Below are 24364 nucleotides of genomic sequence, written 5' to 3' on the forward strand. Positions count from 1 at the left end.
GCTTCCCTGCAGCGACAAACAACTCTGTGTGTGTGTGTCCAGCTGCCAGAGGTAAATAGGAGGGTGCAGGCGGGGGAGGCGCCAGAGCCGAGGAGAGAAGCACGGAGCTGCTGGAATCAATTGATTCCTCCCATAGGCTGCAGTAAGATGGTCACTTCGCATTTTGGGCATCCAGAACCCGAAGAGGCCGGACTTCAGGTTCTGGCCGTAACATATATAACAGCAGAAGACTGCAAACGATTGTTGACCAATAGGATCGTTAAATGGTGCAGGATGTAGGGGAAAGGTCTGTAGACTTTGCTGACACATCGTTTAAAGGGAAGAGTCCGTTAGATGGCCACAGTCTTCTGCAGAGGTCTCTTTATAAACTGCAAAATGAATGGGGGTGTGGCATGTATTGATGGGCAAGGCTTATTTTTGTGCCAGTATGCTACTGAGGAGTCACTCACACCCGCCTCAAATCGATCGTCCAGCTTCTCTGGAGTCTTTGCAATTTCATATTTGTATTTGACTAACTTGTCACAGTTGATCTCCCTCCACACTTCAGCCTTTGTTCATTTCTGTCTAGTTGGTGAGGGCATTCTTTCTCTCTCTCATGAATCACTGGTGCTTTGTGTACTGGGCACAATGGTGGCATTCTCAGTGCAGAGTTACAGGCGCATGATGACGGCTGAAGAGGCCATTAGAACAAAAAGGCAACATGCAGTAATGAGACATGATGAGAATTACAATGATGACTTAGCCTATGGAGTCACACTCTCAATCTGTTACACGATCATTTATTTCTTGAGGTTAAAGAGGAACTGTAGTGAAAATAACGTAATGAACAACATTTCTTATTGTTTACAATATTCATTTATAGGTTAGTCAGTGTTTGCCCATTGTAAATTCTTTCCTCTCCCTGATTTACATTCTGAAACGTATCACTAGTGGCGACATCTTTAGTGCTGGCAAGGAATGTCAGTGGAAGACACAGCTCATGGTGCCGAAGCACCCAGTACACCTGCAGGCTCAGACTCATCATACTCTCTTCTTCTTCCCAGATCTCTACTACTACAGCTAGAACAATCCAAAGATCAACCAGCCCATCACTACACCCCCACAGGGTGGGCATAGGGAAGTCCAGGCGGCCATGTCATGTATGGGCAATATCACAATAGAGCTCTGTCTCACCATGAGGGGTGGGCATTTCACCACTTACGAGGTCTGATCGGCCATGCTGCCTGAGGGAATAATGCCTATTCAAATAGTCGTGTGAATAGATCTGACAGTTGTATCGTTAGAAACGCCTGTTATCAGTTGCTCGACAAGCCGTTTGCACGCGTACACATGCCTGATTGTCATCTGACAGTCAGCGCTGCGTAATATCTTGGCGCTTTATAAATACAATAAATAAATAATACATAAAACATACTTAAGTCAGACAGCAATCAGGCAGTTTTGTTAAGCGTGTGTACAGGCCTTTAGAGCAGCAGACAGCCAGCCAGCAGGGGTGTAGTGCGGAGCCGGATCATCCACAAGGCAATTTAGGCAGTACTCTAGTGCCAGGAGAGAGACCAGGGGCCTGGTGGATGCTAGCCCCCATCAAATCTTACCAAAAAAAAGCCAGGAGACCATCAGTTGTGGGCAAAAACTGCGATGTTGTCTAGGGGCCCCATTTCATCTTAATCCATTTCTGGTGCAGAGCGAAGACCTGGAAGGGGAGCGGTACGGGATCGGTTTCACTGTGTACGAGTTTATCTGTTCTGGGTATACACGAGTAAGGTCTGCACATGCCCAGTAGAATGAAGCAGCTCGTGCACAGCTTTTCCCCCTACTATGGGGAAGCTTGTACAGGGATCGGAGCATACACACAAAAAGAAGAGGGTTCTGAACAGCAAAGGTGCACTTGAGAAGGATCTGGGAAGCCTCAGTACCATCCAGAAGCTTCCCACTATCATACCTCCTAACTTTGGAGCCAGGAAAAATAGAGACACTAATGCTGGGTACACACGCTGCAATTTCCCGCTCGATCCGCGGGATCGATTCGATTATTTCCAACATGTTTGATCGGGTTTCGATCGATACAACAGTCGATTTTGCATACTTAATATGCAAAATCGACGACTGTATCGATCGAAGCCAGATCGAACATGTTGGAAATAATCGAATCGATCCCGCGGATCGAGCGGGAAATTGCAACGTGTGTATCCAGCATAAGATACATCCGCCACAACTCCAGCCAGGCCCCAAATTTAAATGTAGGTGCTTCACCCCTCCTCTGGAATGGCGTTCCACAGCACATCCACCACTCTCCAACCTTTGAAATCTTTAACCTCCTGAGCGGTATGGACGAGCTCAGCTCGTCCATCACCGCCGGAGGCTGCCGCTCAGGCCCTGCTGGGCCGATTTTTATCAAATAAAGTGCAGCACACGCAGCCGGCACTTTGCCAGCCGCGTGTGCTGCCTGATCGCCGCCGCTCTGCGGCGATTCGCCGCGAGCAGCGGCGAAAGAGGGCCCCCCTAGCCGCCTGAGCCCTGCGCAGCCGGAACAAAAAGTTCCGGCCAGCGCTAAGGGCTGGATCGGAGGCGGCTGACGTCAGGACGTCGGCTGACGTCCATGACGTCACTCCGCTCGTCGCCATGGCGACGATCTAAGCAAAACAAGGAAGGCCGCTCATTGCGGCCTTCCTTGTTTATTATGGGCGCCGGAGGCGATCGGAAGAACGCCTCCGGAGCGCCCTCTAGTGGGCTTTCATGCAGCCAACTTTCAGTTGGCTGCATGAAATAGTTTTTTTTTAATTAAAAAAAAACCCTCCCGCAGCCTCCCTGGCGATCTCAATAGAACGCCGGGGAGGTTAAACATTCCCTCAAAACTCACTTTTTCTGACAAGCATACGCTCTAACTTAGGCCATTACCCCTTCGACCTCTCGCAAAGTTGTACTAGATAACCTAATCACACACCCTAATCCTTAGAGTCTTTTCTAGTGGTGATTTAACTGCTGAAGGGGTGTAATGGAGAGGCTCGCTGTGTGTTGTCAGGACCTGTTGATGCCGAAAAGCTTGCCCACCGTTGTCTTTGGATTGTGAAATTGAAACTGTGCATTTATTTGCTTTGAAGAAAATTCACTGACATCAAGTTCATAATTTATGCATGGAATGTGTAGCGCTGTTTATATAGGATTTTGATCAAATTGGTCTGCATGCAGAGCTGGATTAAGGCTAAATGGGGCCCTAAGCAAAGTAACTGATTTGGGCCCCCCTCATCATGTCGTAATAGAATCAGAAGATGCAGCTGCACAGCAATATGCCGCACACACCGGGGCAGCCGAGCTACTGGTTGCTATGGGCAACAGCCCGCTTTCCTCTGTGGGTGCACAATGCAGGGAATAGCAGCAGCAAAATGCAGAGTGAGAGATGAATGGCTGGGACATTTGCACTCAGGGGCTGGGGCACCCCTGTGAAGAGGGGGCCAGATATCACAGCAGCAGCACTTTCCCCCTGCATCTCCAGCCTGGCAATAGCAGAAAGCTCTGGACACCGCCAAACCGAAAGCCGTTCCCCAGACAGAATTACATAACCACCCCCACCACCGAACAACCAATTTACTCCCAAACTAGACAGCCACCATCCCAGTGAATACGATAGTCCAGCAGAGAAGGCAGCCGCAGCGGGGGAGAATGACAGCACCAGATGACTCACATTCACCTATTGCGATCCAAGCAATAGAGGTTCCGTCATCCGGAGCCCATCTGTCTCCTCTAGAGTGCTGTCGATCTGTTACTACTACTATTACTACTTCCTACTTCCTGTCTGATCTGAGAATCAGGAAGTTCAGAGTGAGTGGCTGCACTATAGAAGAGACAGATGGGTTTCAGATGAGGGGATCTCTATCGCTTGGATCATGGATAGGTGAGTGAGCGTTTGCCATCTGCTGCTATCATTCTTGCTGCAGCTGTGGTTCTCTGTGGAATGGGAGGAAGGAGTGGGCAGCGGCAGAGCGCACAGTAGCAGGAGGGGGACCTAGGAGGAGAGCCTGGCTCTGAAGACAATCAGCAGCACACGGCATCATTTGACAAGACAAGACAAATAACATTTATATCGCGCTTTTCTCCTGGCGGACTCAAAGCGCCAGAGCTACAGCCACTAGGACACGCCCTATAGGTAGTAGCAGTGTTGGAGAGACTTGCCTAAGGTCTCCTACTGAATAGGTGCTGGCTTACTGAACAGGCAGAGCCGAGATTCGAACCCTGGTCTCCTGTGTCCGAGGCAGAGCCCTTAAAGGGACTCCGAGCAGTGCCTTTAAGCATACCCACAACTAATTAATTACATCCTTGTGACAATCCAGCCCCGCGATCCCGTCGAGATCTGCTCCCGTTAGCGTACGCAGGAAGTACGGGCGCAGACGGACAACGAGACCGGTTGCTGGATCGTCAGAGGGAAGAAAGAAAAGGGCGACAGAGCGTGCCAATCCCGTCTAATCTGCTCCCGTTAGCATACGCAGGAAGTACGGTGAACAGACTGACAATAAAGATTGGTCGCGCAGCTGCCGACAATATGTAATGGGACAAACATCCACCAATCCCGTATTACTAGGCCACTGTTGCCATGCAGGTCTCATGCACTAGAGACTGCTGGAGGCAAATTCACTGTGTGCGTAGTAAACGGTTAAGATTGGTTGGAGGTGCCCATACATGTACAATTTTGATTGTATATACAATCTGTAAACTAAAAATATCGATTTCGCGCTGGAAATCGGGTAAATACACTGCCACCACTGTCCGGTTGTATGGAGCGGACAGTCTCCAACGCTATCATAATACGGTAGCCAGCCCAATCACGTTCAACACGCTCAAGTCACCGTTCGGGGAATAATCACTTCCGACGGCTTAAAGACTGTGAGCAATGTGACGTTAAAGAAAGGTTACTGGGTCCCTATATGATGCAATCTCGAATTGTATTTATAATCGAGAAACGAAGTTATCGATTTCGCACAGGAAATCTGGTACTAGCTAATCCTAGAAGGAAGAAACGGTTATTTACAACCTAGCTAGCAAATCAACAATTTATAAGCAAATCATAAAACAATGCGGTAGTATGACTGACTCTTCAGAGGGCAGATTCGTTATAGCAGCAATCAGATGACCAGAACAGGCACAAGACTGAACGATAAAATCGTTAGTTTATTTCTAAACTACATACACACAGCTTATTTTAGAACAGATTGATTGACAGAGAGAAGGAAAGAAAAGGAACAGAATGTCCGATTATATACAGTTCAAATACCGTTATTGGTAGTCCATGCGGCAATCGCAAGTCTTTGGCGAAAGTCCCAAAATGGCGGTTGCCATGCGGCCAACAGGCCTTTGTTAGAAAGTTCAAAGATGGAGGTTGTGGCCCGTGTCTCTGCGGGCTGCCAGGATGTTACTAGGCATCAGATTGAAGGTAAAGGACCCTGGACTTTTGGATCATGTCAGTTTTGTTCCTCACTGTAGGTGGGAGGAGTTATGACACATACAAGTCCAGCCTTGCAATTTGAATAAGGCAATGCCCCCTTAGGCAGGGAGAGGTTTTGGGCCAATTCATATTTTGCCCGCTCTCAGCATGCCCGTAAGTAATATCAAGAACCCGAATGAATATTCACAATCAGCGTAAGTGTGTGAATCTGCTAATACCAAACACGAGGAGTCTGGATCGCTAATAGCACCGTCCCCCCCTTTCACCTTACTGGCACTGGTTCCGAAAGATCCAGAGGGCTGAAAATCTCTCAGGACCAGTGTCATGTGGAATCTAATAAACTCCGTGAATTTGAGGGAACTGCGATCTTGGGAACACCAGAAATATTACCAAACTGTGCCTATTTATTAAATACAGTTTCTACAGTTTTGTTGAATCTTTGGGTGCCCAGATGGCGTGATAAGGATCATTCCTGTCTCCTTTCAACTCAGGCCACAAGGCAGCTATGTGTCGGACTCCTGCTGGGTCGGTGCCTATCAGGCTGGAGAAAGCTACAATTTATGAGCTTCTGTCAACTGATATCTACCCTTCACCTGATGGATGAGGTCATAAACACCTCAGGGGGTCCCCTGTGCTGGCAGAGAATCTTTTCAACAGGAGGCTAATTAACTGACCATGAAAAGATTTCTCCAGCCCTTTGGCGAAGGGAAAAAAAAGTGTATTTAAACCAAAAACTGTCAGTTTGGTTGGTTTGCGAAGACTAGCGTTCGTAACTCCATGACGCATTCGATATGTCATATCGACGGCGTCACAATCCTCACATCTACCAGCATGATGTTTGTAATTATATCCCCCTGGGTTCCTTATATTTCATTGCATTGTGCTGAATCGAGCTGCCGACTTTGGAGAAAAGTCGTCCTGTGTAATACAATGTAACTATGGAAAGATGCATATCATTTTGAAGCTCTCTTTATCCTCTTTCCAATGATATATAAACTGCCACCCTACGCCTTTTAGGTTTCGCTATTTTCGATCGCGAAAATAGCGAAAGCTAAAAGGCATAGGGCGGCGCCTCTGAATGGGGCCTCAAGTGGCTGCTTTTGTTGCCTGGTTGGTAATCCGGCCCTGTCTGCATGGCTGTAGTCCCAAAAGAAAGCTTCTTTTAAAGATGATGCACAAGAAAGCCCACAATTAGTTTGGTGAGGACAAGCAGACTAAGGATTAGTGGAACCATGTTCTGAGGTCTGATGACGAGACCAAGATAAACGTATTTGGTTCAGATAGTGTCAAGTGTGTGTGGAGCACAAAGACAAGTGTGCCTTGCCTATGGACAAGCATAGTAGTGGGGACAAGGTCTCCTCATACCTTTCAACTATTTCCTCCAGGATGTCAGCTAGGTTCCTGAAACTTAAAGGATACCCGAAGTGACATGTGACATGATGAGATAGACATGTGTATGTACAGTGCCTAGCACACAAATAACTATGCTGTGTTCCTTTTTTTCTTTCTCTGTCTAAATGAGTTAAATATCAGGTATGCAAGTGGCTGACTCAGTCCTGACTCAGACAGGAAGTGACTACAGTGTGACCCTCACTGATAAGAAATTCCCCTTTTTATCTCTTTCTTGTTCTCAGAAGTCATTTTCTGCTAGGAAGGTGTCCTATAGTTGGAATTTCTTATCAGTGAGGGTCACACTGTAGTCACTTCCTGTCTAAGTCAGGACTGAGTCAGCCACTTACATACCTGATATTTAACTCTTTCAGGCAGAGAAAGAAAAAAAGGAACACAGCATAGTTATTTGTGTGCTAGGCACTGTACATACCCATGCCTATCTCATCATGTCACATGTCACTTCGGGTATCCTTTAACCTAAACAAAACTAAGCTCCTGATCTTTCCAACCCATGCTGCTGCACCTCTCCCAGATTTCCACCTCATATCCATAACACAACCATTCTTCCTACCTCCCAGGCCCGCTGCTTGGATGTTACTATTGATTTGGCCCTCTCCATCCCGTCACGAGTCGGCAATGTCCACCTCCACAATATCTCTAAGATGTGCACCTTCCTGACCCCAGACACTACCTAGCTGCTCATTCATGCCCTCAGCATCTCCTGCCTTGATTAATGCAACTCCCTTCTGTCTGGCCTCCCCTTGAACTGCATTGCCCTCCTTCAATCAGTTATGAACGTGGCTGCTAGACTCATCCATTCTTCTCACCGCTTCCTATCCACATCTCCCTGTAAATCCCTGCTCTGGCTCACTATCCAATTCAGGATAAGTTTCAAGATTCTATGTCCGGCCTTTAACCACTTGAGGACCACAGTGTTAAACCCCAATAAAGACCAGGCCATTTTTCACAAAAAGGGCCACTGCAGCTTTAAGGCCTCGCTGCCGGGCCGCACAACACAGCACACAAGTTATTCCTCCTGCCCCTTTTCTCCCCACCAACAGAGCTCTCTTTTGGTGGGGTTTTGTCACTCCCAGGTTGTTGTTTTTTTTGTTTTTGTTTTGTTTTTTTATTTATTTTGCGATAAATATGGTGTTTTTTTTTTATTTTTCCACCCGCCCCTCCCTCCCCCAACCAACCAATCACTGTGATCGGTGTGATGATAAAGGTAGCCATATATTTATCGATTTTGGAAGCCGACAGACAGATCTCTGATCGAATCAGATCAGAGAGAGATTTGTTGGCCGCCATAAATCGCAGGCTGATTTCCGATCAACTTCATCTTGAAATCTTGCAGGAATCAGCTTTATGATGCCAATGTCCCCCTAATGCTTTCTGTCCCCCCCCCCCACCCCCACCCCTGGTGTCTGTACAGTTGTTATACTTTCCCTGCTGCCGTCTGTGCGTGTCCTCGTACTTCCGCATTTACTCCCCCACCTGGTTACTGGTGTTATGGAATGTGGAGCGTGTGTATGTTGTCACACATACGTCCCACATGCTATGTGCCAGTAGTCACATTGGGCCTGAATGCGGAAATAGGGCACAGACACTCAGCGTGACAGATAAAGCATAACTGCACAGGCTCCGGGGGGCAAAAAACGGTGAGACAGGGGACAGGGGCCAGGGGGTTTCCATCCCGTTCAGCATTCGCAATTTATCATGCTGCTACCACCAGGCACCCAATTGAGCATGTCATCCAGAGATTTTCCAACATGTCCGATTGATACATGCATCCAATTTACACCCGAAATTAGTTGAATTGTCAATTGGGCATGCTTTGGCAGTACTGATTTTCATAAAAATTTATAATTATCAAATCTGTTAACCGATTGGCCAAAAAGTCTATAGATGTATACAGCGCTACGGAAGATGTTGGAGCTTTATAAACACTAATATAGTAAATCCTCTGTTATCCAGAAGTTTTAAGCAACCAGAAAAAAAACTGTTTTATTGTAATAATGAGAGTTCTAGGAGCTAGAGCATCTGGAGCTCAGGTTGCATTGCCCCCTCCAGCCAGCAGGGGTCTCCTGTACCGCCCCTCTCCAGGAAGCAGATGTGTGAGAGGTAGAGGCATCTGATTGGGAGTGAGAGCAGCCAAGTCATAACCGGGAAGAGGCAGAGAACAGGAGACGGCATATAGTGTGAACTAAGCATATAGTGTGAAGCAAGCACTACTGGAGTGGAATCTTCTAATAGAGCCTGTTTGCTGATCTGTGACTAAATCAGCCACTAACGTCGGTGAGTGCATTTTATACTATTATTCTGTGGATTGGAAGGCTAAGACAGCTGAGGAATCTTTATATTGGACTCTAGTGGACATTTATGCAATAATGTGTGTGTTTTTGTGAGCGCTGCATAAGCTCTGCTGATATAAACTGCTATTGGAGTACTAAAGTGTTTGGAGACACTTTTTCCCCGGTCACGTTATTCCTGTGTTTGCTGGATGCTGCAAGGGTGCAGGAGTATAACCTGTGTATACATTATCCACTCAGCTAGCAGGTGCTGTGTGGGTGACAGCTGAAGTTCAGAAGTTCTGTGGGTGACAACTGAAGCAACCCTGGATCTGACAAGATTAGCCACATGTTTGTTTCTGGTGTCATTCAAACACTACTGCAGCCAAATAGATCAGCAGAGCTGCCAGGCAACTGGTATGGTTTAAAAGGAAATAAATCAGTCAGCCTCCATATCCCTCTCGCTTCAGTTGTCCTTTAAGACAAAATGGGGCCCAAGGCAAGGATTAGCTTTAGCTCCCAATTATAGTCTGAACTGAGGTAGGAGAGAGGTAAAAAAAGGTGGCAGCCGGGCCCCTTGACACCCACAAGGCTCCAGGCACCTGCCTAAAGCAGTGGCTGGAACATGGCCCCATATACACCCTTCCAGGGGCCCTGGTGCAGTCGCAACTTCTGAATCCCCTATAACTTAATCACTGCTTTCCCCTCTTCTCTGCCTTATGTAAACATTTAACCCCTTGCTAGTCTTCTCCCATAAACCAAACCCAAACTTTGCATCCGTCCTTAGGGCCTGATTTCACGTGCCACAATACTCACCATTTCCCCGCACACAAATTCAGAAGCAGGATAGCAGTCTAATGAAAATAATAGACTGCTTTTGATTTGTGAGTATGGAAAAAATCAAATCAAAATGAGGATTCAAATCCTCATTGCTGAGCATTAGCAGGGAATGGGGACAAGCCCGGATTTACTTCACAAGAGCCTATAGGCACAGATGTCCTGGCACCTTAGATTTCACCCTCCATGAACTTACAACTCCCCCACCAAACTGCAAAACAAGTGTGCTGACTGTCACTTCTCCCTTACTTCCCTTGCTCCTCATAGCTAGCTACAGGTGCCCCTAGCATTAGGTAACCAGAAGTACCCTAAATATTAAGTAGCTAGAGGTGCCCCAATGTAGCTATAGTTAACACAGTATTAAGCAGCTTGTGGTGCCCCCAAGTATTACGTAGCTAGAGGTGCCGCTGACTGAAGGGAAATCTTGTCAGTGGAATGCAGAGAGCATGGTGAAAAACTTCTCGCTTTCACTCTTATCAGAACTCTGCATGGGCAGGAGGGGGGCACTCGGGGAGGGGAGTGAGTCACCTTTCCATCATCAGGCACCTATAGGCACGTGCCTACAGTGCCTTATGGTAAATCCGGCCCTGAATGGGGATTCAGATGGATGCCGTAAATCAGTGGGAAAAGCCACACATTTTATTTGTCCATTTGTCCCGGTTATTGCAACATTTTCAGTTTTTCCCTCGTACAATGTATGGCACCAATATTTTATTTGGAAATAAAGGTGCATTTTTCAGTTTCGCGTCCATCATTAATTACAAGCCCATAATTTAAAAAGTAACAGTAATATACCCTCTTGACATACATATATAAAAAAAGTTCAGATCCTAAGATAACTATTTATGTGATTTTTTTTAATTGTGTCTATATATATATATATATATATATATATATATATATATATATATATATATATATATATATTTATTTATTTTTTCTTTGGATAACTGTTGGGGAGTGTGGGAGGTAAGGGGTTAATTTTAAATGTAAGTATAGACCTGTTAAGTAAAAAAAGTGTGTCGGTGTAATTTTACTATTTGGTCACAAGATGTCCTCACGCATAACTTTCCTGTGCGTACCATTAGTGTGCAAACAGGAAGTAATGCGTGGCTGTGTAAGTATCAGCTTTTGTGAATTACATGGCATCATTTACAGGGGTACTTAGATCAATGAATGGGAACTGATCTCCCCTCTCACAATCGGGAGCGAGCGGGAGTGCACGGCGGCAAGGGACGCAGTACCTATGTCCCTGCGAGGAGTTTTGCAGTAATTTAGATACTCCTTGCAGGGGAGGGGAAGTGGTTATTGTAGCTTAATAATTATCAGTATAGGCAAGTCTATTAACCCAGCATTGCCTGGTGTCCACATATCACACACTGACACAAGTTGCTGAAATCAGTTTAGAAATGCAACAGTGTGTCCAGGCCCTAAGTCAGTGTGTCCAGTGTGAGGGTAAAAGAAAAATATAAAATAAAAATTGCAGTAAATGTCTCCGATCAGATCCGCTAACTGGGTAAAAGCACATGTCAACAGAAATAAAGTAAAAATCTCATACAAAAATAAGAAAAATCATGCACATCGCTTCCCAGATGAATCATGTACAGAGAGCATTAAACACATAAACTCAAATCATAATCCCTGTTAAGACCACCCTCCCCCATAGTCCGCAATCCCCTAATCCAAAAGGCTTCCTTCTTCAGTAAAGCCTGATCTCAGCTACACCCTCTCCAATTAGTAGGGACCCCATCAATTACTGTGACCCTCAACTGTGACACCATGTGAAAGTGCACATGAAAGTATTCAGCCACTGCTAAAGAGCAGTTAGGATTGCGAGTGAGACTTGTGTGAGGAAATACAATCCTTCAATTGTTGTGTGGTCTTGCCAATATAGTCAAGACCACATGGACACTTTATCACAGTGGTCCTCAAACTAAGGCCCGTGGGCCGAATGCAGCCCCCAATGCTTTTTCACCCTGCCCCCAAACACAAAATGTATAACTTATAGATGTGGCCCACTGCACCTTTAAATATTGACAGGCCACATATAGAATAGCAGTGCTAGCACCACCCATCCACACTTTGTAGAAGCCAGCAAGCAGTCATTCACTGGCTTCCAATTCAGCATCAGGTGACACTGCTGTCCAATTGGACTGCAGGTTGTCACCTGAGTATGCTTCACTGTCTGTTGCACAAAGACCTTCTTCAGCGCAGCATGACTGAAGGGCTGCTGCTGGGAGTTCTCCTCCGGGCATGATTGGAGGGAATGAATACCTAGATTTAATGTAATGTTTTTCCGCATTATTTTATGTATGATCCGGCGCCCCAGCAGTCTGAATAATGTTGACCCGGCACTTAACAGCAAAAGTTTGAGGACCCCTGCTTTATCATGTACACCACATAGGATGAGTCACAGTTATACCGACCTCGTTTTTTAAAGGGTGTACCCGAAGGATGAAAAAAAAGTATCTCCCTTAACCACATTACCACACATGGGGCAGGAGAGACAAGGGACCATACCCTTACTGCCAACCTCTAGGGGTTGGATTTTTTTGGTCGCAATTTTGTCATGTACTATTGGGGCTCTCTTAAAGGACATAAGGGGAGGATACCTGAGTTCGCGGACAGTTGGGAGAATATGCCAGTGCCTACTAATGGAGCGAGCAAGGGGCTCAATACAGGCACTGTACGCAGACACACACGGTATCCTGGGGCCAAATCGTCTACCTCCCCTCCTGGTTTTGACTTGAAAAGTATGATCAAGGTAACCATGGGCCCTAAATTTGTTAATCTCCTCCTCACGTGTCGTCATGACCACATTATCACTAACAATCCTACATTCGACATGCTCACAAAATGGCACCTCATGGCAAAGAACTCTCTGAGAATCTTGTTGCTCTACATAAAGATGGCCTAGGCTATAAGAAGATTTTCAACGCCCTGAAACTGATGTGCAGCACGGTGGCCAAGACTATACAGCTGTTTAACTGGACAGATTCCACTCAGAAGAGATTGTTATGAGAAGGGTATGGCTCTGTGTATCTGCAGTGGAAGACGTTGCAGCCGCATACTCGGGTACAGAGATCTCATAGATGTTAACTCAATCTACGCCCAAACCTGAAATATGAGTTCTGAGTCAGTTCACCCTTTAGGGCCCATAGCAGAGTTGTATATTCGCATCTGAGGAGATGCAGCATGATGACTATTGTTCTGCATGCTGGAACTTGCAGAAGGTCTATTCCCCTCTATGAAGAACAGGCACTGCTTTGCACATGCATTACAAGGTCGCACAGATGAGTATACCAGCCTACGCTACATAGGCACCTAACATACTTACAGTTGTAGCTGATCACTTAGGGTAACATGTCTGTACTGATCACAGTACAGACATGCTGCACATGATCACACTGATGGCAAGGGGGCCATTCTACAATTGGAAACATGCTGTGACGTAGGGAGATGGGGGTACTTATCAGCCTATGCGACTGAACAAATGAAGGGGACTTCTAACCAACTTAGACTGAGCAAGGATTTGAGTCTCTGTCAGCCGGTAATTGTTGTCACGGTTCCCCTAAGGCAGCCTTTCTCAACTTTTTTTACCCCAGAGGAACCCTGCAAGTAATTTTTGGATCTCGAGGAACCCCTGAATTTATTTTGCAGCTGGCATCAGTGGCGTAGCTAAGGAGCTGTGGGCCCCAATGCAAGTTTTACAATGGGGCCCCCCAAGCACTCTATACATAACAATTGATACGGCGCACCAAAACCTGCCAATGGCAACCACAGTGTCAGAGGTGCAAGAAGGGGATGGGGAACAGTTTGTTAATGATTACCACTATTCAAAGTATCTATAGAAGTGATTATTATCAGCACAGGACCAATAGAGAGTTTATACTGTAGTTGAGGGAGAACCCTTCAGGGTCCCTCTGGCCCAAGGGCCCCAATGCGGTTGCTACCTCTGCAACCCCGATTGCTACGCCCCTGTGTGGCATGGTGTTTAAAAGCAGGTGTAGCTGTTTGTCACTAACCCTCATTACAGTGACCTTCATTATAATGTCTTCTTATTCTAGTGCTTTTTTTATTAATGTGCTCATTATTATTCTGAATTTAATGCTTTTTTTACAGTACCCCCTAATATAATGCGCTCTCTATCATTCTTCCCCCAACACCACGATGGGGAAAAATGCCAAGGAACCCCTGCAGATCACTCGAGGTACCCTGGGGTTCGTGGTTGAGAAAGCCTACCCTAAGGCATACATGTCAAACTCCGGCCCGCAGGCCAAATCTGGCCCTCAGAGCCAATTAAATTTGTCCCTCAAGCGGTTTCCCCACTTTGCATATTTGGCCCACTCTAGACCACCAGGTATTGGGAAGCTATATTGGAGGTATAGCCCTAGAACAGCAGGGAAGCCGTATGGAGGAGGTAGGGGAAAAGCCCTAAACACTAGGAAACTGTATCGGGAGGGGAGGGTGGGGGCCTCTAGACACCAGGGAACTGTACAGAGGTTGCAGAAGGGGGGGCATTAGACACCAGGGAACTTTATAAGGGAGTATGGTGGCCAGGAGACATTGAAAATGGCCCATGACTTTGTCCCAGTGTACAATTTCGGCCCACTTTGTATTTGAGTTTGACACCCCTGCCCTAAGGTGTGTACTCACGCACAAAGTCTGTCTGCCATTAGAATTGGGACTCAATCCCTGGGCCCTAGTTCAGGGCTGGGTGTTGTACAGCTAAAGGCTTAGACTGGTTGTTGCTATAGAAACAGGAGAGCTCCGACCAGCCGCCTCAGCCAAGAACCCTTTAGCATATGTTTGATGTTGCATTGCTTGTCCTATCACAGAATGAGTAAGTGAATGGAGAATTTCTTGATTGGGACCAAAGAGCAATAAAACATAATTTGACTGAATTTGCACTATGGGCTTTATAGTGTGTGCTCTGGTATACCGAACAAAAAGATCCAGTTGAGTGTGTGAGAGAGTTGCACATATTTGAGTCTCTGGGTCCTCCTGCCCTCTGTGACCTAAATCCAGCGTGTCGTGAAACAGGATATATATCAATGACTTTCCAAGTTTGAGCACAATACCATTCCCAGGCATTATTTATATAATACTTTTATTTATAGAGTCCTGTTTACTCTTCTTCTCCCAGAGGGCCCCGGGAACCTTGTGCTGAGGAACATGACTTAGTAACAGAGGCCTCTGTGTCTCCAGCAGCACTTGACCGAGTTTGCTGTCGGCTTTGTTCTGCTCATACCGCTTCTCACGCAAACTTTTCCCAGGCCTGTTCTCTTTCCTGCTGACTATCTGTTTATTCTCTTTACAAGTCTCCTTGGTTACAGAGTAACTGTAAAGCATGGTTCCTACGAGTTAGCTAGATAACAAAGTCATTTTCTAAAAACGAATCCTTTCTGTGGAAGGAGTTCATGGAACTGATCTACCAATATATCTAATTTCTTCCTCTTGCCACCAGTCCTTTTCCTTGGCATATTCTTGGAAGATCCAGAGTTATAGGTACAGTATGTCCAGTGTCATTGCTGTCAAAGTTTTCAGTTGCAGTTTCATCTTTCTTCCCCTGATATTCGGCTATAAATGTTATTATAAATTACCGGTTTTTTCAGACTGTAAGATGCTCCTGACCATAAGACGCACCGAGGTTTAGAGGAGAAAATCCAGGGGAAAGAATATATACTAAACCTGGTGCATCTATGGTGAAGGGTCGCCTTGTGGATTATGCCCCCTTTGTACCTCATGCCCCCTTGTACCTCGTGTCTCCATGTCCTCCTCTGTCCCCCTTGTGTTCTGCATGTGTCCGCCTCTGTCCTCCTCTATGCCCCTTTGAGTCTACCTTTATCCTCCTCTATGACCCTTTGTGTCCTCCGTTTGTCCTCGTGTCCTCCTCTGCATGGGCACAGCACACGGAGTCATTGGTGGCATGTTAGAAGTTCTTATTGGCAGGCGTTCACAAGTCAGGAACTCCCTGCATTTGGACTATAAGACTGACTTTTTCCCCCACTTTTGGGGGAGAAAAAGTCAGTCTTATAGTCCAAAAAATACAGTGATACCCCCTCCCTGATGCCTCTTCCACCACCATCCTCATTGATCTTTCTTGATGATTAACCCTAACTTACCCGATTAATCAAGAACGCCTTCCTGATGCCTATTGCTAGCCCTAACCAATAAAATGATCCTCCTCTCTTCCCTGCACCCTATCCCCTAGCTCTAACCTTCCAAAAGGTGTGTTGGTAAAGCTGCCCAAGTCACATTACCCGCCGGAGGTATCTGCATAGATATATTTTTGACAACTACAAATTTCTGCTACAGTGTTGTGGTCAATGCACCGCTATACAACTCCTGTTCAGCAAAACACGGAAAAGGGCCAACACAGAGAAAAGACAGAGAGAAGCCACTCCCAATGCAATAAGAAAGCATACATTTGGATAGATTAGTCATGGATTGATGGAGGAAAAAGTGCGTACACACACACAATTTCTGTTGTCTACAAGGATTAGGACTCGATTTCCCAGGTGATAGTGGAAGGGGGGAGGGGGGGGGGGGAATGGGCATTACATGATGGAGCGGGAGGGGTAAGGAGCGAGAGCAATGGACTCAGCCAGTGCTCGGACGAGATAATATGGCAATCTGGATGGAGGGGGGTGTTATAATTTAAGTAGGCCTCAGTTATTTGGACTGAGTTAGTCAAAAAGGCTTGAGGAGCAGACCTGCCCTTTAAGGGGATTTTCTCTTAGAGAGAAAATCTTCAGTTCTGTCAGAACTAGAACATACCAAGAAGCTGTTCTATGGACAAGGCCACAGGTCTCCCTGATATCAGCTTGTACGCCACTAGAACAATAAACATCAGCTATATTTACTAAATACCGACATTCTTGTATGTATGTCAAAAGCTGCATTGAATATTAATCGAGTAGGTGTGTATGATGACACCACGAGTGGGTCCACCAATAGTCTGATCTAGGGGATGGCGAAGATGATGTCATATTTAACTCTTTTCTAGTCGGTATTAAAGCCCGAGTGAGCGATGGGAGCTCACTCTGCTTCTTACTTTCACACTAGCTCTCAATGCTGACTGGAACCTCTAAGTATTTTTCATTCTATATGTAATCTGATATAATGTATGCTGTACATAGGTAGTCTAGTGTAACGTAGGTTAGAAAGAAGGTACCTGATTGACTTCAGCAGGAAGTTTAATCAAGAAGCTTGTAACGCAACATGAAGATTGGCGTGGCTAGGATATGATGAACTGTATCTATCTGTATTTCTGTTTCCTGAATAAATAACGTGAATATTGAAGAAGCCTGAGAAAGTCTCAAATCTCCTGCTTGCTGTGTTGAGAGTCCAGTTATCTCACAGTCCGTGAGACGCAACTATAAGAAGTTGCTGGTGCCGGAAAAAAGTGATTAAAACAGTTTATAACAGGGGGCAGCAGTGGCGGCGCTACACTGGGGCTTGCCGGAGCTCAATCCCCAGCTGACAAACTGTTAGGCCCCCAAGACTCAGCGGAGTGAAGGGGGAGCAACAGGCACAGCGGCAGGGAAGGGGGGACATCCCCCCCCCTTCCCTCACCTTGGAGCTCCCACTTCCTCGCCTTCCTCTCCAGAATTCAGTAATGTGGGCGGCTAGCAGGCAGCGGGCAAAAAGCGGAACGGAGTCAGGGGATGCTATACACTTGCTATATTCTTGGCAGCGATCATGCACCTCTCTTTATAGGTTTTCTGTTTACTATTAATAGCAGTACATAGGAAAAAGCATTAAACTTAAGCTCACTTACCTCTTTTTGCATGTTTATTGTAATCTTCAGCAGTCAAGAGTACAAAGTCCCTCAGCGGCAGATTCCTTCAGCCAACAGAGCAGAAGATAAATGGCAGACCTCAGCTGCAGACAGACCCGGCTAAACTATATCTCTCTACGTTGGATTGTCTATGCTTACTGCCAGTTGTATTTATAAGCCTGTTTGATGCTTTTGCTTTTTCCTAGTTGTTATCCTCACAATGCTCACTTATGGAAGTTAAAGTGAACCAGAGACGAAGCACCCTCATGTATTTTACCATAAATATCAGTGGGAACATTAGAGAAAACACCTACCCTGCTCTCTGTTTCATTCTTCAATGCTCAGCCTGCTTGTTATCAGCCCTGATAAAATCCCCGACTGAGCATTCAGTCTTACTTTGCTCAGGAATCATTATAGCTGAGTCATTATAGCAGAGCCACAAGGGGCAGGCTTGGGCTTGAAAAGACATCAGAGAGGACAGATCAACTTTAATGATTCCTGAGCAAAGTAAGACTGAATGGTCAGTCGGGGATTTTATCAGGGCTGATAACAAGCAGACTGAGCAGTGAAGAATGAAACAGAGAGCAGGGTAGGTGTTTTCTCTAATGTTCCCACTAATATATTGTGAAATACATGAGGGTGCTTCATCTCTGGTTCACTTTAAATATATGCAGTAGAAAGAATTTTGGAGCTGCCATTGCTGTGGGGGTCAGATTTCAGGGAAGGCCCGGGCCTTGGGTGGCTGCTGCCCATGAAGGTGGCTGGACATGGAACAGTGGGTTGCTAAGCATGGAAGAGAAGCCTGCAAATTGAAAAGGGAGGCTGTAAATGGGAAGCAACATATGGAAAAGGAGAGATGCTGCTGAGCTGTACATGAAAGAGAGGAGCTGCTGTACGTGAAGGATACACATTGAGGAGGGAGGTTCATGTGGAATGGGAGGGGCGCTGTCACACATGGATAGGGGGCGCTGTCACACATGGATAGGGGGCAACAAGAAAGTTGGCCTGGGGGCAGAAACGTTATAAACCAATCTTCATTGCTGTTATTTTAGGAAGTGAAGATTTCTAGTCTTCCATGCTTATTCTATGACTCCGCCGCATAGATCCTATGATCCCCCAGTAGACCCAACGGTCTTGATGGGCCTGTGTGTTCATGGTCATGCGAGAGTAATGAAATGAAGGGATGAGCATGACAGCAACGGAGATAGCAACTTATAAAAAAAAAACGCATGGGAGGCAACTCATGTTTCTTTCACTACAAATTAATTCTAATTACACAAACGCTGCAACAGATTGGACCATTTGCATAATATTAGCATCACATTGGAAATAGTAGCATCTCATTTACCATACTGGGGTGGGTGTGGAAAGGATGAAATGCTTTAAATCCCCAGTGAGTAGGGAAGAACTTGACAGTATTACAAGACTCTGCTGAGCTGCGGTGCTGGACTCAAAGAGTGAATCTCTCGGAGATAGGAGGTGGGTGGGGTCAGGTGATTGCTCTATGTTGATGAGTGAGTGCTGTTTACTAGTGGCAAGCACCCACTTCCTTAGCAGCTGACTGCTCTCTGAAGTTAGGGGGGGGGGGGGGGGCTGAGACTAACGTCAAGTCTTTCTCAGGACACTAAGGCCGGCCCATAGCGTTACTGTTGACATGGTTGTATTATCCATCCTTACTGCTTGTTCACTAATCACTTAAAACTGTAGTGATTTAAAACACTCATTATTATAAAGCTTCCTTCCACCTTCCTTCCTTGAATCTAACATGTGTACAGCAGCCCCACCCCTTTCTGAAGCGTCGCAGATGCGAGATCTGGAGTGCCGAATTGTCAAAGCCGAGTGCATTGTTCTACCCTCCCCACTGAGATATGCTCCATCATGCGCAGCTCATCATCCCCCCTTCTCTATAGCCACCCTGTAGGCTAGTGAGGTGTCTGTACAGCGCTCAGCCCTACATAGTTGTCCAAGGGATCATGTCCAGGGCCGGATTTGTACTTTTTACCGCCCTAGGCCCACTGTCACCAGCCGCCCCCCTCCAACCATATCAATACACAAATGCAAAACACAACAACCCCCCTCTTATATCCCACCATTTAGCACTGGGTCCCTCTCTGATCGAATAGGTTACTTTATTGTGCAAGCATGGCTGAGGACAAGTATGTCCACACTGGGAATGTGTAAGCGAGTTTGGTGCATGCCCAGTAGAACTAAGGCACGTAGCTGTTTTCCTCCATGCATTTCATTTTACTGGGCATGTGCGGACCTTATTTGCACATGCCCAGTACAGATACGGTCACGCTTGTGTACTGAAGATACCTATTCGTCCAGAGAGGGATACAGCACTAGAATAGTGGGGTATAGGGAGATATGGCTCTAGAGAATGTCCAGAGGCTCCCCACTACTAAGGGGAGTTTACAGGGAAGATGTCTGCCAGGGTAGGGTAAGAATAAATGGTCTAGCCAGGGCAGGGTCAGTGTCTCCATAGGGGCAAACTGCAAACATCCCCCAGCATGCCCCCCTCTATAGAGACACTTTAGCTTTCAGCATGTCCCCTCCTCTATAGAGGTACCACAACTCCCAGCATGCCCCTACCCCTCCATAAAGGCATTACAGTTCTCATCATATGCCTCCCCTCCACATAGGCACCACAGCTCCCAGCATGCAACTCCCCTTCCAGAGGCACCACAGTTCCTAGCATGCCTCTCCGTCTCCCTATAGTATTGGGTTGTTCCCCGGGCCCCAGAGCTGGCTGACAGGCCTCCTCCAATATGAAAAGTGGTCCGCCGGGGGAGATTAGGGGGTTACACCAGTCAGCCCTAGGGGACAACCCAATACTACATGGAGGAGGAGCATGCTTGGAACTGCAGTACCTCTATTGGGGACGAAGCACAGTGGTGCCTCTATGGAGTGGAGGGTAAAGCATGATGGGAGCAGTGGTACCTCTGGAGAGGAGAAGCATGCTGGGAGCAAGGGTACTTCTACGGGGGGGGGGGGGGGGGGGGCATGCCGGGAGTAGTGGTGCCTTTATGGAGTGGGGGAATGCATGCTGGAAGCAGTGGTGCCTCTGGAGTGGGGGAGGCATGCTGGGAGCAGTGGTGCCTCTGGAGTGGGGGAGGCATGCTGGGGGCAGTGGTGCCTCTATGGAGTAAGGGGAGCATGCTGGGAGCTGTGGAGTGGGGGGGGGGGAGCATGCTGGGAGCAGTGGTGCCTCTATGGAGTGGGGGGGAAGCATGCTGGGAGGTGTGGTGCCTTTGTGGAGTGTGGGAGGCTTTCTGGGAGCAGTAATGCCTCTATGGAGTGGGGGCATACTGGAATCACTGGTGCCTCTATGGAGTGGGGGGCATGCTGGGAGCAGTGGTGCCTCTATGGAATGGGGGGCATGCTGGGAGCAGTGGGGCCTCTATGGAGTGGGGGGCATGCTGGGAGCAGTGGGGCCTCTGTGGAGTGGGGGGCATGCTGGGAGCAGTGGGGCCTCTGTGGAGTGGGGGGCATGCTGGGAGCAGTGGGGCCTGTGTGGAGTGGGAAAGGGGGGCATGCTGGGAGCAGTGGGGCCTCTGGAGTGGGGGGGACATGCTGGGAGCTGTGGTGCCTCCATGGAGTGGGGGGTGGGCATGCTGGGAGCACTGGTGCCTATGTGGAGTGGGGGGGACATGCTGGGAGCTGTGGTGCCTCTATGGAGTGGGGGGGGGGGGGCATGATGGGAGCACTGGTGCCTCTGTGGATTGGGGGGGACATGCTGGGAGCACTGGTGCCTCTGTGGGGGGGGGGGGGGGGGGCATGCTGGGAGCAGTGGTGCTTCTTTAGAGGGGTATGGGACAAGCATGCAGCCAGTCACAGCAGCTACTTACAAACAGGAACTCCCAAGCTGGCAGCTGCTGCAGTCACAGACAGGATGCAGAAGTATTCCCAGCCAGAAATCCGATCCTTCAGCTTCCTGCACTGAGGTGCCTCTTCTGTGCAGTGTATGGGAAAGCTGCACCCAGAGCCATGCTTCTCTGCCTCGGCGCTTCCCACCATGTGAGCTGCACTCACAACTTCCGAGCAGCTAAGCACGGTCTTCCTCCCCACTGCTTTCCTGTCGGCCTCGGAAGGGAGGTGAGAAGGGACAAACAGCTGCTGTGTGGCCCTGCTGATTTGTGCACGGAGATCTCTCTGCCTGAGCTCTGGGGGTTTCCGACTTGATATCTGTGTAGCCCCAGCGGCGTGAGAGACCTCCGTGCAGGGGGCGCAGCTGTTGTCCCTCCATGCGGTCTGGCCACTGTAATGCCGCTGCCACTCTTGTCACCAGACTCCTCTCTGTAGCCGCCCGCTGGCTGCAAACACTCATGACAGGCAGCAGTGTGCAAAGCGGGCGGCTGAGGATGGAACTACGGACGGTCTTTTGCAACGTGGGGATAGGAAATGGCACAGGCGGCTCCCCACCCGCCCCAAACATTCTGGCGCCCTAGGAACCTGCCTTGGGGGCCTTTCCCTAAATCCGGCCCTGATCATGTCCCAATACCTGTGAATGACAGTACCCTGGATCTCTTCTGCATTTGTCTCTTCAGCCTAATGTTAATCATCTTCAAGCAAACACAAAAGTAAGCATTCCTTTAAAAAACAAACAATTAGGGCTGGATTGTTCGGCATCCCAACAATGAGCTTACAACACAGCAGTGCTCTGTGGCAAGAGGCCATTCCCAGGCCATTCAGTTCTGCACACAGAGGGATAGTGGCACAAACGCCAGCTGGCACCGTCTGCACAAACATGAAAGCAGACAAGGCTTCCTCCACTTAGGCACTGAACCACATCCTGCAACAGCAAGCTGTAGATCTGCTGATACACCATAACTTATCCTAGGACTGTGATGAAAAAACAAGTTTGTGTACAGATCAGAGTTCAGGGTCTGTAGTAGGATATCTAGAGAGACAGGAGAAAATCAATGCCTATAGCAATGTTTGGGCTTGTTTCGTTTATTTAAACACTAGCAAATGATTCACATTCACAAATAAAACTCAATGAGCAAGAAGAACTCCATGAGTTTTCATAAGACGAAGCACTGACCAGAGCTTATAGTTTTTTATTTATGCCTTTTTAAAGTTGCTATCTGCAAAATGCTTCTTAAGAGCAAATCTGAATTGAAAATTAAAAGTCAAAATAAACATACACAAGTCATACTTACCTCCTGTGTAGTCTACTCCTCAATGTCTTTTTTCCTCTCCTGTGTCCTGCTTGTCCACTGCGATGAATGGAATTCTCTGTCCTTCATTTTGAAAATGGCCATTACCCCATAACAGCTTCCTGGTCAGTACACTGTTAAATTGTAAGATCGCCCACTTGAGCCATAGGGAAACATGGACATTACCTTGCTCATCAGTTGTCCTTTCAGTTATAACTGACAACAACTGATATATAACTGATAGCAACTGGTATATTTCAGTTCTGACAAAATCTTGTCAGAAATAGAAGGAATCGTAAGAAGAAAATGGTGAGCTTCCGAGAGGAACTGACAGCGAGGTAAGTATGTAATATTCATTTGCAGGTACATCATGCATTTATTTTAAATAATCTTTCTCAGTTCAGGTTCACGTTAATGCTTTCTAAGGGTCCATTCACACAGAATCAGTTGCTGTCAGTTATATATAACAGACAATTGATTTGCAGCCCAATGATCAAGTTTCCCTATGGGTCAGTTCACATTATAATGCGTTTTAACTGAAAACTTTTCATGATGCACTGCTATGGAACAACTGGTCAGTTAAAATGCATCAGTTTTTCAGTGTTCAGCGTGAAAGAGGCCATAAAGGATCTCTGAACCAAGAAAATTATTTAAAACAAACACATGATGTACCATGTGGGGGATATTAAAGTTGAACAGTTTACTGACCCGGAAGTTGTTACGGGGTCATCGTTATTTTTTAAAATGGAGAACAGAGAATTCCACTGATCACAGTGCACAAACAGGACGCAGGAGAGGAGAAAGAGACTGATGAGTAGACTATGTGGGAAGTAAGTATGACACATGTATGTTTATTTTGACTTTTAATTTTCAGTTCAGGTTTGCTTGGGCTAGTTCACAGTGCTTAGTTGGGTTGCAGAATAATTCTGCATGTGAACCCACTGTCGATACAATTCTATGGGCCTGTTCACAGTACTGCATTGTAACTGATTGCGTTATTGTAACTCGCTGCCTGCAGGCTTTGTATTAAAGTCTATGTCCCGTCTCCAATGCAGTTCACAGTCATTATAACTCATTATGCAGCTGCCCACTGTGAACCTAGCCTATATAAGGAAAAATCTATTAACCCTTCGCACTCTCGCATGCAAATGTTCAAACAAATGCATTTACAGATTTACTCATCCAGCCACAACCGTTATCCCTACAGCTACATTAAAAGCCAGGGTTTTAGTTCACAGAAGAATGCATTCTTATGCTTAGTCACCTATACTGCGCAGAAGTACCCAGGTAAACATAGGTGTCCTAACTCTAGCCCTGTAACATGCATAGTGCAGACATGCAAACACATTCATTGCATCAAAGCTATCAATGGATTAGGAGCACACACCCTGACGTCCTCTCCTGGGACAGATAGTTTTAGCCTATATAAGGGACGGTCATCATCGGCCGCCTCAGCTGACTTAAAAAA

Source organism: Hyperolius riggenbachi, chromosome 3 (assembly GCF_040937935.1).
Source record: "Hyperolius riggenbachi isolate aHypRig1 chromosome 3, aHypRig1.pri, whole genome shotgun sequence".
NCBI classification, from domain to species: Eukaryota; Metazoa; Chordata; class Amphibia; order Anura; family Hyperoliidae; genus Hyperolius; species Hyperolius riggenbachi.